Source organism: Calypte anna, chromosome 8, assembly GCF_003957555.1.
Source record: "Calypte anna isolate BGI_N300 chromosome 8, bCalAnn1_v1.p, whole genome shotgun sequence".
In the NCBI taxonomy this organism is placed as follows: domain Eukaryota; kingdom Metazoa; phylum Chordata; class Aves; order Apodiformes; family Trochilidae; genus Calypte; species Calypte anna.
Window position 1 is genome coordinate 15,020,499 of NC_044254.1, and position 16,675 is coordinate 15,037,173.

At 44.1% G+C, this 16,675-nt stretch overlaps 1 protein-coding gene across 14 annotated transcripts in view; it reads right to left on the bottom strand.

The window, feature by feature from the left end:
• LRRC8D (leucine rich repeat containing 8 VRAC subunit D) overlaps positions 1-15,841 on the bottom strand; it is a 49,898-nt gene extending 34,057 nt beyond the window's left edge. For 2 of the 14 annotated variants that reach the window (XR_003987791.1, XR_003987792.1), the window contains exons 1-2: positions 15,560-15,768; positions 4,235-4,375 (exon numbers count right to left, since the gene is read on the bottom strand). The gene's annotated coding sequence lies outside the window, so the exon portion shown is untranslated. Of the gene's footprint in view, positions 1-4,193; positions 4,376-9,598; positions 10,751-12,764; positions 12,889-14,611; positions 15,389-15,554 lie in introns of those variants that run through there. The other 12 variants (XR_003987796.1, XR_003987795.1, XM_030455042.1 and 9 more) reach the window with 12 other exon arrangements.
• Positions 15,842-16,675: the final 834 nt, after the last annotated feature.

Sequence of the window (16,675 nt, forward strand, 5' to 3'; positions counted from 1 at the left end):
CAAGGTTAGAAGCATTTAGACAAGGAAAACCAGGTCTTGGAAATGCTAACATTGCCCCAGCCCAACCCCTCCTGTAGTTTCTCAGTTGTTGGAAGTGTTTTGCCACACTGGGACAATAAATCAGGCAAGGATGGACATTTGGTGCTGTATCTCACTATGCTGATTTGGTGCTCCAGCAGCCTCTAAAGGAACAGGAGGCCAAGCTCAAAGCTCATGGTGATGGTGCTCCCTTACTCAAGAGAGCATCACCTACCAAAGAAAAGGGAAGAAGCTTGATGGAGTGACTACATGTTGAGAATCTCTTCCTATTGCAAATGCGCATTCTGAGCCTCCAGGTGAGAGCTGAGAGTAGATATATATTTCAAAACAACATATTGTGTCAAAACACATCGCTAAGAGTACTGCAGCCTCCTGAATTGGTACACATTCAGTAGGTAAACAGGTCTATACACACGAAAACATCACATTACTCTGCTGAAGGCTTAAAGAGAGCACTGCTGCATTCTGACCCTGCTCAGATTTTCCTCAGCTATAGGAAGCTTGCTGACAAACACCCATGAGCGCTGTCTCCCCCCTCCCCCATGCTGCAGTCGCTATCACTGCCGGAGGCAGGGCTGGGTTCAGGCTGTCTGGAAGAAGCTCAGCTCACAGACGTGCAGCTGCAGGGACTGGATTTTGCTATTAGTAATGGTCAGTGAGGTCTCCCATCTAGGCAAAGAAATATGGGAGCAAAAAACAATGGAAAAACCACCGAAATGGGGCTATTTTCCAGTTTCTGTATCTAACATCAACACTGAAAATTCTGCTGGGAGGACAGGAAGAAAAGAGAACCTCACATGAAAATTCTAACACTGGAGTGAGATGCAGAGAAATAATTTTCCTTGCAAGGAAGTGGTTAAAGTGATATCTGTATCTCCTGAGACCCCACCTGGAGTACTGTGTCTAGTTCTGCAGCCCCCAGCATATGGATGGGAGCAAGTTCAGAAGGGGACCATGAAGATTAGAGGGCTGGAGCACCTCATGTTATAAGACAGACTGAGAGAGAAGAGAAGGCTCCAGGGAGGCCTTATAGTGGTCTTCCGTTACCATAAGGGGATCCAGGAAAGCTGAGGAGGGACATTTAACAAGGACATGTAGAAACAGGATGATAGGTAGCAAGCAAAAAACAGTTTAATGGTTTGTGGGAAATTTAAATTAATTTGACTTGTCAATTTAAAAACTTCCAGTTTAAAAACTTCTGATATTGAAACATACACAGGGGGAAATGGTCCTTGCTCTTCTATCCTCATGTCAAACCTGGTCCAAAGCAGGGAGGTGACGGGGCCAGCATGTTGGTTCCTCCTCTCTTGGCCACAGTCCCTGAAGGGTCTCATGGCTGCCTTGTGGTACACAGTGGCTCCCTTGTGTTGGCTGGGGAACTGGCTGGCCCTGCCCTCCTCCCTCTGCCCTCACTGCCTACAAGCACTCTGACACTGCACAGAGGAGCTGGATGCTGAAACACCAGTAAAACAGGAAACAAGAAATGAAAGAAAATAACCACGCAAAACCCCCTTCCTTGGATCCTTTCACTCCTACCCTCAGAAGAAGGTCGGCGTTGCCGCTTATTATGTGCCTATAGTAAACAAACAGCTTATACAGGCAAGTTGTTCTTAAAACAAATCAAAAGCACATCAGTGAAACATGATCTAAAATAAACCAGCTATGTTTGAGGATATCGCTATTTCCCCTGGTGCTTCAGAACTCTGCAGCTGCAGAAATTCCTCTAAAAAAATTCAAAAGGGCTTAAAGCTTATGCTCCCACGGAAGAGGTTTCCAAACACAAACATATTATATATACACATACACGTTCCATCACAGTAACCAGACCAGAACACTTGAGTAGGAAAGCCCCTAGCCACATTTTAACATTTTGCTGATTTAGCCATAACAGCCAATTTTTTTCTTTTCTGGCTTCCTAACTATTCCAGCAAAAGCCTTCCTGTAGAAGACCTTGTAGCAGCTGCAAAGGTTTTTGCCTGCATAAAATGTTTCTTTCATAGGAACCGGTTTTAGGAGCACAGCCTACCCTTGTAGCTATAAGGGGCACGCTGAAGAGGAAGCCACAAAACCAGGTAACAAGCGTACACATGGTAAGAGCAAAGGCAAAGGACAGCACTGCATCAGTCTTACATCTACAGAAAAAGAGAGAAAGCAGTAACTGCCACCACACCAGGTCTGTGCCAGAAGAAACTAAACTGCAAAGTCACAGTCCTACTACAAGAAGTAACAGCACCAAAATTCTGCATACAGGTAAGACTGACCAGCTTTACTTTGACAGACTTGGCATTCAATTTTCTATTCGTATTTTTGCGTCATGTTTTGTGTATAATGTAAGCTCTTGATGATTGCCTGGAAACAAAAGTGAAAGCCATTCCATTTATGTCAAATGTATCTTAATCCTGTTTCTCCCCCAACACATGATTAAGTGTCAGCTGGGTTAACTGTTGCACTATTGACAAGATCAGTATCACCATTACTTTACTAAAACCTACATAGCAAATCCAAGCCATCTGTACAAGCCTCTTACAGGTAAAAACACCCATGTATTTCCCCATCCAGGAGTAAACAATCTCCTCCTCATGAGCACCCTTGTAATTCAGACTTATCCTGCCTACATGAAAATTACTCAATGGTAGATAAGCATGGGTTAGAAAACAACAAAAAAGTTTAAAATAGATTAAATACAGTTATAAAAACTGCCCAGTGTTTCTACACAAATTTACATCTTCTCTGTCCCCATTGGTTTTTTAAACCCAGATCTGCTGTGGGTTACCCAGCCTGCCACATCACATCAACACAGAGACCATAGGCCTGGCTGCAGAATTTAGGTCAACTTGTCTGTGGAGTACATAAGGTCTTACACACAGCCATGAATTTCCTAGTAATGCTTCAATAATCCCTCTTCATTCTGCTATGCAGCTATTTTACTAGTGGCTGCTAGCTTTCCTCCACCCCCCTCAGCAAACACTCTCCACAGGAGGGATGTTTGCAAGCAAATGAGCCGCTCTCTCTTCCTTGGGAAGAAGGAAGTTGGTTGTTGAATCAAATAAATGCTGATTCTTATTTCCCAAGATAAAAAAGTGAATGATTCCCAATGCATGCTTGAAAAGAAGTTCCCTTTTTTAACCACACAAGGAAAGACAGAACCAGACAGCGCTGGAAATTACCACTATGCACCCACTAGGAAAAATTCTCTTAACAGATCATCTAAACAAAACCCTGCTGTTTCCACTAGTCAATAAATAAAAATTAACATCCAAATATAACTAATAAATGCAGACAGTCTAAAAGACAGGTATTGGTATTTCTGGAGAAAAAGCATCACTCAAGTTGAAAACCCCTGTGCCTCTTCAAAGAATGCTTTCCTCTAGAAGTGAATTGTGGGCCACTACCATCCCAAGCATTGCATGAGCAATGCAATGTTGGTAGCAGCCCTGTTTTTAGAGAATCTCTAATGATGCATACAATTCTCTGAAGTCTTTCAGAACATGGGTCTTGGAGCAGGAGTTCCACATAAGCTGGGAAGTACAGTTACTAAAGAAAAGTATGATAAATCAAATACAATAAACCAGAACCTTGAACTCTGTCTCCTACAATAAGATGAGCCTATGTCTTAAGTATGACAATTTGAAGGATGCAAATGCAAGAATAAATATCAGTTTTCAGGAAGAGAATCTCAGCAAACAAAACCACAGGTAGCAAGTGACAGTTGGTTTTCTTTTAAAACCCAGCATTCTGCTACCTTTCTACACTCTGTGGCTGCTGCATAACATTGTGCTCCTTGAAAACCAACACTTATCTCTCCCTCTTAGAAAAAAGAATAAATCTGAGGAAAAGGTCTTTCATCAAGACATCAAATTGCTCTTCAACATTGAAACATCCATTAAGAGTATCTCTAATCCCTTCTTTTCAACTCACACAGAGCCTGGACACTGAGGCTACTGAGTTGTACTGCACATTACATGTGTACATCAAATACTCCAGCAAAAGCTAAGCCACATTTGTTTATGTTTACCTCATACCTATTACATACAGAACTCAAGCATATAACAGGCATGCATACCAGACACACAGATGTGGTTGTTGTTACTGGGACACTGTCATATCACATAAGGAACAGAACTCTATTTTTATAACTAATGATCAATCCACACCTCCACTTCAGCTCAGCAGACAGCTTTTTCCCACTCGGTACCTGATCAGGCTGTGCTCCTCCTCTTTCTTCCTCTGGCTTCAGCTGGACTGAGCACTGGGCTCCAGGAAGCTCTGGTCACAGGAATACGAAGCCAGATGCTGACGGTCACTTTCTCATTTTGACAAGCACCACAGACTCTTCCTGTATAAAAAAGACAGCTGTGAATAAAAGTGGCAGAATGAAGTGTTGACGCTAGCAGGTGTCAGAGAAACCCTGCTCTGCAACACAGAAGCAGAATGTTCATCATCCTTTTGCCACTGGTGCCTGATCTCTGGGGAAGCCTGAGCGCACCCCTATTTTAATAATTTCAGAAACACTCTAAACGAGTTGTATTACTCTTGAAGAGTGGAGATCTCTCAAACTAGCAATTTTCCATTCCACACATTTTCTTAAACCTACTGCCTCATCCTTAACCAAAAGCACTGCTATTTCTACCCTGCTGCTTCCTTATACCACCACAAAAGCCAGATGAGACCCCAGTGACGTGGTAGCTGCACACTGCATATGCTCCACACAACCGCTTTGATCACCCTTGAACTGCTGCATTACAGCACTTTGCCAGGCACACAGCCCTCCCTGAGCCAGTGAGCTGCCTGAAGAACCTCTGGAAAACACCTCTGATGCCAGGATAAACAAGATGGAGAAGGAATGAGATTCTCCGCCCAACCATTCCATCAGCCAAGACCCCAGCATGGCTGCCTTCACCACCACCGACTCAGAGGCTCCAGGGCAGAGCAGAGCCCACAGACAGAAAGCAACGACTCAGCAAAACGAACAGCCAGACTCCAGCAGGTGATTCACAAGTATTTATTTTAGTTTGCTGCTTATTAAGTATGCCTTGTTATAAATCAAGTATTTCACAATAATTGCCTCCAATCAACAAACACCTGCTTGGCAGACTGATGCTGATTCAGAACCCAAGTGAGTCCCCCAGCACCAGGCAGGGCTCTGGCTGCCGCCATGCTGCCCTTCCTCTGCCCCCTGTCCCCCGGGGAAGCACCCGCAGTGCCCAAGGCCTTGCCCAGCGCTGCCAACAGCCGCACACCGCTGCCAACACGGCGCCACAGGGCTGGCAAGCCCCGGCCCAGCTGGCAGCAGCACCTCGCCAGGAAGAGGGGTAGCCCCCCAGGCAAGGACACCGAGGTGCATCCCCTGTTTCAGCCACAGGGCCCAGAGCTGCTGCCAAGAAGAGCTGCCCCGCCACAAGGGTCTGTGCCCAGCGCCACGCACACTGTGCTCACCAACCTGAGCTGTGCCCAAGCCACTGTGGGGAAAAAAGAAAAAAAAAAAAGCAAACAAAATAAACCAGCACACCCTTCCTTCTTCATTTGTTTTCTGAGGCCTTTTCAGTGTTGGCAACTACTGGCACTCAGAAGCCCACAGGAACAAGCCCAGTGTCGTGCTTTCCACTGAGAAAGTTTTAAAGGTCAGCAGAAACCTGCTGTTCCAGGTTTCTTCTTAGAAGTAGAGATCCATGATAAGGAGATAGGGACGACACTGCCAAACACACAAAATATGCATCTCAAAAGAAGTACAGAAATTACAGGGACTTTATTTTTCCTCCTTCAAAGGGTTCAGGGTGGCTTAGCTGTCACAGAACTACTAAATACCTTTTTGCAGCACAGATCGCCAGAACTAGAGCTTTCAGAGACTGTTGATTTTTAAATACACAGGGGAAAAAAGCTCTGCCTAGATACTTTACAAAGTTCCATTGCAAGCTGGTTTCAGAACAGACCTTTGGATCATACTTGAGCTCTGACAGAGAATGCTGTCATAGCCACAGGGCTGTTCACCTTAGCTGTTTCTGCAACCTTTTCTCAAAAGGTCAGAGACTCACAAAAAAAGGGCCTAAGTAGAGTTTGCCATGCTCTCCATCCCCTCCTCTCCAGACACTCCAAATACAAAAGTTTATGAAAACAGAATGCAAAGGAAGTTCCCCTTTCCAAAGTAGGTGTAGTAATTTTTTGAAAATGCATCTGCCTTTCAGGAAATGTGTTAAAAGAGACTGAACACCAAAACCACCACACTTTGTAAGGCATAGAAGAGCAGTACAGTTTATCTTCAAGAATTCTATCACAAATGAACAACTGCTGAGATCTACCACCAGCAACCTCCCCTGTCCAGGGCAGAGTGAGGAGTTAGATAGAACATACCTAGAGAGGTGGAGGGAAACAAAGGAAAACACACTCTCATAAGATTTTGATTTGGTTATTTAAAAATTTACTATAGAAGAAACTATCACATAAACCATACCAGTACATAAGTAGAATCTTGGGCAGAGCTAAGACCAATGAAGGCATATTCCCTGCAGTTTTTGACATAGAAATCCTTCTGGATTTTGTTCAAAATCCCACTGGAATAGTTCTCTCTTTATGCTTCTTCCCTCAGCTCCTCCTCCCATTTTTAAAATGACAGCCTCAATTTATTAAAACAAAGCAATGTCTTACTTACAGAAACATCTGCTCTGATACAGGAATATACACCCACTCTGTTATAAAGTCAGTATGTGGGACAGTGGATACACAAAGGAGATTAAATAAGGAGCACATGTACCACTTCTCTTATAACCTAGTCCCCTCTGGCACTCATTCCCTTTAATCCTTCTCTTTTCTTTCAGGCCCCTTCAGCATAGGGAAATAGTTACACCCCATTTACACTGGGGTGCTGGCATCATCCAGTGCCAGTTTTATCTGAATCACAGCCAGGCACTTGGCACTTCAGGCATAACACGTGCAACCTCCAAATGCCACGTCCTATATACTGTAGCCTACGCATAGCTTCCTTCATTTATACAGTCACTTGATCAAACACCTTTTCCACTAAGAAAAACACTTCTGTTGCTCTTAACAGAGGCTGCATTAAACAGGGAAACAATTATTGCTAACAGTGAAAAAGAAACAGATTATGTGCCTGAAAAGCAAATTATTATGAATTCTGAAAAGGAGTGAAATCACAGTATTTTGGGGGAGAACTTGGTTAATAAAGTAAGTGAAGTGATTCCAGTCACTAGAGGTTTAATTTCAGAACAACTGAGTAATTCTCAGTTGTACATGTATGTCCAAGTACCCAGCCAACAGCAGATATTTGACAGTGGTTTTGGTTAAAATGCTACCTTCTTACCCTGTTGCTGTGTAAGGAAAACAACAAACCACCCCTCAAGAAAAATGCCATGCCAGTAAGAGCAAAGAAAAAACCTAAACCAGCAGAGAAACCTACTGAAGTACTGTCAAAAGCAGCATGTAGCAGCAAAATTTGGTATTTCTCTGGTTAGACTATCTCAATCAGCTCAAGCTGATTTGTGGTCACTCTGCTGCTTAAAGAGCAGAGTCACCCACAGACACACTCTCCCCTTGTGCATTTCAGTGCAGTGTCCTACAACATCAAGGCAGAGGCAGGCAGAAAGGCAGGACTTCCCATTTCAACAGTAGTGTGAGCTCAAATTTGCCTCATCTGGTCTTGAAACCACATTCCTTTTGGCAAACACCTTGGGCATTGCTCCTACTCCATGGGAGCCTACAGGATGCCATTACTGCTCCCTGTGGATTTCATTGTCAATACTACATCCTTGCTGCATCTTTTCACATGCCACCCAACACCCCTTTTATTTCAGGAGCTCGCTGTATTTCTTCTCTTTGCAGCTACCTCTTTTTACCCTTCTCATGAGCCCGGTACTGTGTACAAAGTTCTCCCTGCCCCCTCTCTTCTGTCAGATAAGTCAGGAATATAAGAAGAAATTTACAAATCAAACATTGCTGGGCAAGCAGGCAAAATGTGACAATGCTATAGGTAACCTGTTGTTTAAGCCACTGGCAATAACAGAGGGGGCTGATGCTGGTAGCTCGGGTATTACATGCTTTAGGTAGATCCAAGACCTTTCAAGCTCAGACAGCAAGCAGGTAAATAACTGGACAGTGAAGAAGCCTTAAGGTGGCTGGGGTGTCAGAAAGCAGCAGTTATCAAGAGTGCAGAGGGCTGCCATCCTCTCTTCTCTTCATTCACAAAAGAAAGAGCAGAGAAGCCTCTGTGTTTCTTGCACTGCCAAGCTGCATGCTGGTGGTGACCAGGCTGCTCTGGGCTGCTGAGCACACAGACAGACTGCAATTTTACAATACAAATCAGGCAGGTGCAAAACTATTCAGCCGAAACCATGCTTTCCCAATTTGACCTGTAAGTTTATAGGTACCCATTAAATTCGTGGTAATGAATATGTATGTTCACACAGGGGTCTGTATTTGCAGCATGCTTTCAAGCTGATTACAAACTGGGAGAGCTTGGCCATTCAGGCATTAGAGTGAAAGCCCCATTTGTGGAGATGAGACTCCCCTCAGACAAACAAACAGAATTCATACACTTTCCACATGCAGAACAGTATACACAATTTTATTCCATCAATTTATCTCGACAATTTTGCTATCTCCTTTCTTTTGCCACAGCATTACTAATTTCCTTCATATTTCTGTGTGCCTTGCGCTTTTATTTTCTGGCTTTACTACATACTTTACTAGTTTTGCTTTCTTGTAACTCTGGCACCAGTAGTTTCTTTAAAATCTGTTTTGGTTAAAATGACTGATGCTACTATAGGCACTCAAATTCACCTTTCAATCTAGATACATCCTAAATCAAATTATACAAAAAATAAAGCTTAACCACTAAATTTAACCACTGAAACTACAATCATGCCCTGCATTTTTATGTTCCTAATTATTAGTACATTTCTGCATCATTCTGAGTTCACTCTTTTTTCTAAGAGCTGTTCTTCTCCAATTATTCTCCTTAGACACTTTCCTAACTGCTTTTCATCAGGGCACTAGCACTGAATAAACACAGTTTTTGCAGTACCAACAAGCATTTGAGTATCTGCATTCCTCCACTTCCTTGTTTCAAGAGCCAAAAGATTTGTTGTCAGTCATAGGAAAGGAGAAGAGCAAAATATTAAGCCAGTCTTCCTTTTCTGTCTGCTGACAATGCTAATGAGGTAAAACACTGAAGAAATTTACTATGGGTTACAAAACAGCAAGCTGTCATTTAAAAAAAAAAAGTCAAGTGCATGAAAAGTTAGGGGTCCCTTTTGTCATTTTCTCTTCTAAACTCAGTAGTTGAAGCTTTATCTAATTAATTACATTAGACAGAAAGCAAGTACATGAAAGTTTCTGGATGGCAGCCACTGAAAGAAACCCTGTAAGTAGACTCCTCAGTTTGTATTTTTTAAACACCAGGCAGATTAAGCATGAAGTCTGGTTCCTCCATGCATCTTTGATGAAGGCAATTGCTAATGCACGTGAAAAAGTGTTTGCAACCATAGTGGTGCTTGAAAACAAAGCAAGCTACAGCACTAACTTCCACATTTCTCACTCAAGTTTTAATGCAGGGACTCTCAGACCAAAATAGTTCCTACCCTCCCTTTCCATGTTCTGTACACAAAGCACTGTGCAAATATGCAAGATGGACTATTTTTTTAATCATTCATTGACACTTTCATTGCTTTAGTGGACAAATTTATACTGCACAATCAACACCTGCTTAACCATCCAGTCCTCTGTGAAGGTCTGCAAAGGTGACAAAATGCCTATTACATAATATCTCTGTATAAAATATTAATATTCACAGAGGAAGCTTTTGATCTGAAAGGTTATTTTCAATGACTAGCAAATCAGTGTTGCATAAGCTTGTTTTTTTTTATCAGTGTATCTAGGACAGACAAGCTATATTTTTTGTTGACAAACTATGACAAATTCAACTTTTTATGTGCTCACATCAAGGTATATGAATGATCTCCCTGGGGTTAACAGCTTTTATTTTAAGGTACTTCGGGATTATAATGCTGCCTCCATCTCTACTACACATTGCTTCCACAAGTCTGCACTACAGTTACTCCAGACACTGGTGTTCTTTATAGGCATTATCATATCAGCTGAAAGTGTCTAAGTTGCCTGTACATCCTATCCTGCAATGGTTGAAGAACATACAGATATTTAAGACATATTCATACACATATCCTATGCATTTGTTTTCTCCTTAGAGCTATAATCCCAAGTTGGAAAATCACTGCAGGAATAATAAAATGCTTCAAAGCCCACCCAAAAAACATCACCACTTTTAGCAAGCATGTTGGTATCCATATGCCATTGGCTAGACTTGAAAGCACTAGAGGTGTAGCACCACTGGCTTCTGTAGAACCCAAGGGCAATCAGGAATATCTTATATAGATAAACTTATCTCAGTGCTGACTTGTATCGAATGAAGTCCAAGGGAAAAAAAAACAAAACAAACAAACCACAAAACCCCACAACCCTACATCTTGGCTGTGGCTTTGAAGCTGTTAAGTTGTATAGAGGTGAGCAGGAGCCTGCCCTGCTTCTTCACTCCAAGGGCTATAAAGAGCTTTCATGTTTGATTTTTCCTTTCTGGGTGTATATTCACATAATGAATTTAGGGAAGGGGTCCAGGGGCCCATTCAGATCATTACTGGTCTCCAGCAGATACTTCAGGATGTTTGCTCTAAGTTTCCAGCTCCATCTAAGTGTCAAAGAGATATGAGATATTTAAAACAGCAAGACACATATTCAGGTGGCCCTATCCATGGTCTTGACATATGGGGAAAAATAATCAGGAGACAAGACAGAAAAATCCTGAGCAAGTGAATAGAGAGGGATTTAAAGACTCTTGTTTGGGAATTGTGCTTTTTTTTTCACATCTAAATGCATAGCAGACAGTCTGAAGAGATGTTTGATAGGAAAAGGTAGCAACAGCATTTAATTACCTGCTACGCCCACACCTTGAGTCTGAGAAATCTTCCATTGCATTTTCCTGGTCTTCAAAGGAGTCTTTCATAAGACAGAACACCTGAGATGCCTAACTTTTAACAAAAAGGCCATATACAGAGAGGGTTCTGTTTTTAATACTAGCAAGCAGCAAGGCAGGTCACAAGAAACAGACCATTTCTTTTTCTATTGATCACACAATACAAAATGCAGGACCATGGTGAATAAAGATGACTTGCTACCCCTTCCCACTGCTGGCTGCCACATGCTTTCAGCCTGTCTATTTTTTCTGTTTCTTCATCAGTTACCTTCACCAAGAAGTGAATCACTGATAAGAAAAAAATCTGAGAACGAAATAATTGTCCTACTCTCCTAAAGGCACTGTATTTTACACAATGATTGTTTCTAAAGTCTTGAATACCACAACTACTTGAGTCTTGGAACAAATCACAAAAGTGGAGATGTTTCTTTTAAAACAGTGACAACCAACAGGTCCTTGGTGCTGCCATACTACCTTCCCACACTACTACTGCTCATCCCCAAGTGCTGGACAAAAGTGGCATTTTGCTGGCTTGATTCAAAGAAAAACAAGCCTCCTCCTCCTCCTTCCAAGGATATCTGAACACCCAGGCAGCTGCTATCTTCCTATCAATTTCCTGAAGGGGACAGGAACCTGTTCTTGCTAGCTGAATATATAGGTAAGTTACAAGAGCTTCAACTCTTTAATTAAAGAAATTCATGGTCAGAGAAAGACTGAAGTCCTGTCAGTTAAAATTAATGATGCAGATATTAGTATTACTGATGGCATTAGGAAGTGCCAACTTGACTTGTGACGTACCTTCCTTTTTAACATGCCAAACCCCGAGATGATTCTCAAGAAGGTAAGCACTAGAAATACTGGCTTTGTTCTTTCTTAAATTTGTTTGGAATCTCTGAGGGGAAAAATTGTTTGGCAAGCAATCAGTACCTATTCTTTGTTATATGGTTAAAAGAAAATTGCACTCAATTTGCTTAGACCGAAAGATGTGAGCCAAACCCATCCCTAATGCAAGCAAGTAAAACTTCAAAAAAAAAAGTAGCTTAAAGTATTCTCCAGGTAAGAGGTACAGAATAGCTTTGAAACACTGATTACAATCGCTTTTACAAATATAATTCTGGTAGCTTTTAGAAAACTATTTCACAAGCATCCTTCTCCATATTTCAGCCCTTGTCTGGCAAATACTTACAAGTGGAGGCCCACAGCATCTCAGCATCACAGCCAAGAAAAACACTTTAAAGATCAAGAACCTCTAGTATGACCTCAGAAAGCCTTATGCATGCATACTCATGAGACTATACATGTGTGGAAAATTAGTCATGTGCACAAGTCTTTGCATGGTGAAGGCCACAGACTTTTCACTGCTTGTTACAAAAAAAATGCTTACAATGTCAGTTATGCAAAAGCACAGACAAGCCTTTATCTAAATGTAAGATTTCTGGGGAAAATTATTTCTATTTTTCTTAATACATCAATAATTTGGGGTTTTTTGCTAGGATATAATCTTCCCACCATCAAGAGACAATAATTGAACTTAAAAAGGAAAAAGGGAAGAAAAAATGTATAGTCTCATTTAAACAATAGCAAGAAATAAAGAAATTTGAACAGCAGAAATTGTAATAACATGTTTTGTTCTTCCCACTTTATATAGTAACATTTGAGTATAATCAGCCCCATGCTAATTAAACACTTCAAGCCACACATTCATGCCAAGTGATCAGTGTGCGTGTACCTCCATAAAAACATCCCTCCAGCGCAATGGAAGACCCTGGGCAGAGGTGCTGAGTCAGCACGCTGTCTGCAAGACATCCCAAAGCAGCACCGGTACACAGCAAAGGCAGGAACCAGCACAGCAGCTGGAACCATCAGAGAAAACAAAGGGAGAAAGAAACTCAGACAGTGGTGCCGGGCCTGATTCAAAATTCATGTATTTCCATTGGCTTCAACAAGCTTTGAATGGTACTTCAATACACAGAAGAAATGGGAAGACCACCTAACTTCAAGGCAGGAAATTTCAGTACTGTCACTTCTTTTAAAACTGCACCAAGCCACAACACACATGGGCAGGTGCACTTTTGACCAGAGACCTTTTCTCCACTAGGCTGAATTTTCTTGTCCTCCTGTCACTGGTAGGATCTATTGCAAGGGTATCACCAACAGCATTAGCTTTTTTCTGAGTCTCCAGGCACACAATCAAGACAGCTGTCCACACAGGATGCACAGTCGTGATACCTCCATACCACCCACCACCTGCGTACTGCTACAGAAGAGGCTCCTCTGAGGCGACAGAAGCACAAGACTAAGAAAAAACTGGAATACAATAAACTGTATTTCACATGCGTAGCTATGTGTATTAGTGCAATGTACACTGGCTAACCTTTCCACAGCAAGCACCTAAGTGCTTTCACTCTTCTGCATTGTTATTATTCAGGTTTGTTCCTATTAATAATTACCTTCCCATGACAGCAGCACAAAGAGGTTTTCTGCTACCAGAGCTGCTGCTTTAGAATTGCTCCTCTGGGTCTGAACATGCTGGACAGATTAACATCCCCTCAAGGATGTAAAGACTGGTACAGATATCTATTGTGCATATCTGGACCTCACAAAATAAATTACTGCTTAATGCTGCTCCCTTCTCCATGTTACCTCATGTAGCCTTTGTAAACTTTGGATCTTTATCAAAGTGATCTTGATTGCAAATAGCAGTATCTATGTAAATATTCCTTGCTTATTGTGTCCAAGAAAACTGATATTGCAGACATAATGGACAAGTGTTCTTCTCACTAAGCAAGATACAGGCAAAGCACCAAATGAGTTTACTACAAAGACAGTGCTTGCTCAAAAACATAAGAGAAAATGGTGTATAGCACAGAAAACATAGCCACAGTAGCATATTCCTAGGTCAGGACCTCATAAATCAGTTTCAACTAACAATAAAAGGTTTATAGGGGATTTGTAAATCACAAAGAATGAATAGGATCCTGGCCTCTGAGCAAGGCTTGGTGAATTAATTTATGATGGCAATCAAGAGCAAATAACGCAACACAAACCTTCTACACTATCAAGCCTTACACTAAGCTTGCAACAAGGGGGTTTCCTCTGTCACCAAGAACAGGGGAGGAAGAAAAAAATGGAAGGAAGAGAAAAAGACACAGAAAGGGGCTTTACTACTCCATCTGGGATAAGAATGCTTTTTCAAAAGGTCAGAGCTGTGGGATCGAGACCTCAGTGCTACTCCTGTAGATTTCTCAAATCCTAAATCCCTCTCTCCTAAACAAGAGGCCATTCCCCACTTTCAGATTTAAAGGCAGAAAATATGATCCTTACCTATCACAGCTGAGGGACATAACACTAAAAAACCCAAAATATTTCACAATATTTGAAAAAAGTAACAAAAAACCCCACAAAAACAACAAACAAAGCAGCTGTAACTGACAACGCTTACAAGTAGCAGGTACCCACAGCTAGCACTGAAGATGTTCTGTGCTCTGCATCAGCAGCTAAGCCAAGTAAAACATCACTTTCAGCACCACCATTACAGGAAGTACTGCTGAGACTTACTCCACCAAACAACAGGCTGGTTACCACTACCGTCCTCCATTTTCAAGTCTGAGTAACATACCTCATGGCTCTTAGACACTGGGAGCGTCCAGCGAACGTGCCAGGGGCAGCTGGTGTGCGTTAACGTGCAGCATGCCTCCCCCAGTGACCGCAGATCAGCTTCCCCAAAGGATGCTGTGCAAGTCACAAGCTTTCCGTGCCTGTATTCGTGTTTGTTCAGCAGCAGTGGCAGCACTTGTAACGGGGACGGGGGGAAATGGAGGTTGCAGAGAAGACAGTGAAGCTGCTGTGCCAGGCTCAGGGATCCTCCAGGAGCAGGAGTCGGTACTACGACGTACTTAGGGAGCAGGGGAAAGGGAAGGGGAAGGGAAGACTTGACTCAAAAAAACCCCACAAATGATTCTCTGGCAAGGGCATTTTTGTCCTGAAGATGTGTTTTATCGACTGGTTTAGGCCCTTTTAATTTGTGTGTGGTGCAACAGCAAAAACAGCTGACCCCATACAAAAGACACCCAGCCGGCGGTCCCCGCGAGGGTTTCATACCACCAGTCTTGGAATGGAGCTCGCTTTTTCCAGCCGCATTTCCCTGTGGAACGTTGCGCTCCCAGACCCGCAGCCGGGGCCGGCCCCACACCGGCGGGCAGGTCCTGCGTGGGTGCGCGCCCCGGGGCTGAAACATCGCGTCCAGGCACAGTCGTCCCTCGGGGGTCCCACCGGCAGCCGGGCCGCCGGGCCGCGGTGCCCCCGCGGCACAACAGCGCTGGCAGCAACACCAGCGAATCAATTCAGGCCCTTCTGAAGGTAGAAAATAGGAGAAAAAAAAAAAAAAAAGCAGCAGACAGGCGCGAATGAAAGCGTGAGGAGGGCGAGGCGGGGGTTGTCTGTACCGATGCCGCCCGCTCCCCCGCGGTCCGTCCGCTGCCAGCCCCACCGCCCCCCGCAAGCCCCGCGCTCGCCTCACCTCACCTCAGGGACGGCCCCGCGGGCTGGGGGACCCCGAGAGACAACCGGCCGGGCCGCGCCGGGTCGTGCGTGCTGCGAGGACGCAGACCTTCTCCGGGACGGTCACTCCCGCGGCGCTGCCATGCGGCCGGCGGCAGCAGGCGGGAAGGAGGAGGCCGGGCCGGGCGGGCTCGGCTCCTAGCAGCGCCCTGCAGCGCGCTCTCCGCACGCAGCGCACACCCGCATGGCTCAGCGCACGGACAGCACCGGCTGCCGGCGGCAAGGGCCGACCCCGCGCCTGAGAGCACCGCCCGCGGCCCGGCGGCGGCCAATGGCTCCCGTGGCGCCGCGCATGTGAGGGCCGGGCCCGGCCCGCCCGCCCCGCGCGCAACCGCCAGGCTCAGGTGCCTGCGGGCCGCTGAGCTTCGGGGGCCGGCGGGTGCTGGGGGGTTGGTGCTGCGGCCTCGGGCTGCGGGGCACGGGCGGGGCGGGGGGGACCGTTAAGCGTGAGGGGAGCAGAGCCGAGCAGAGCCCCGTGCGGGGGTTGCGGCAGGGCCTGGAGCGGGGTCTGCGGGGCGTGGGCAGCGCTGCAGCGCGGCGCTCGTTTGAACGGCAGCAATGGAAGCAAAACGTCTGGCAGCAAAGGCGATGGCTTGGTCTCTTTGTGCAGAGAAATGAAATGTAGTACGGGAAGGAAATAAAAGAGCGACGAGTTCAAAGTGTGCTTTAATCGTTAAAACACTATCTGGGGAAGAAGTTCGTTTTATTGCACATCTCTTGAGTCTTTCAGGAAACCAGAAAGCCAAAGGCATCTTTAGCTTGGAGCTGGCAATTCCAGAGAACGAACACCGCACACTGAGGAAGGAGCCGAATTCAAGCTGCTCCTCACCTCAAAATCTATTGGAAGCCTTTTTTCCTCCTTTAACTAAGTGGGAACAAATATCCCAGAGTCCTTGTTGAACACTGACCTGACAAGTGACAGGATCTGTGTTTTTTTAAACTAGAACTGTATGTAACTTTTTGTCTTTGAAACTACATTGACTTGATTAAGAATGGAATTTAAAAATGCATAAATACTAGGTCCTCTTCCAACTTTTGCTTCATTCCCATGATTTCTAGGTATTGGAGGAGGTATGAAAT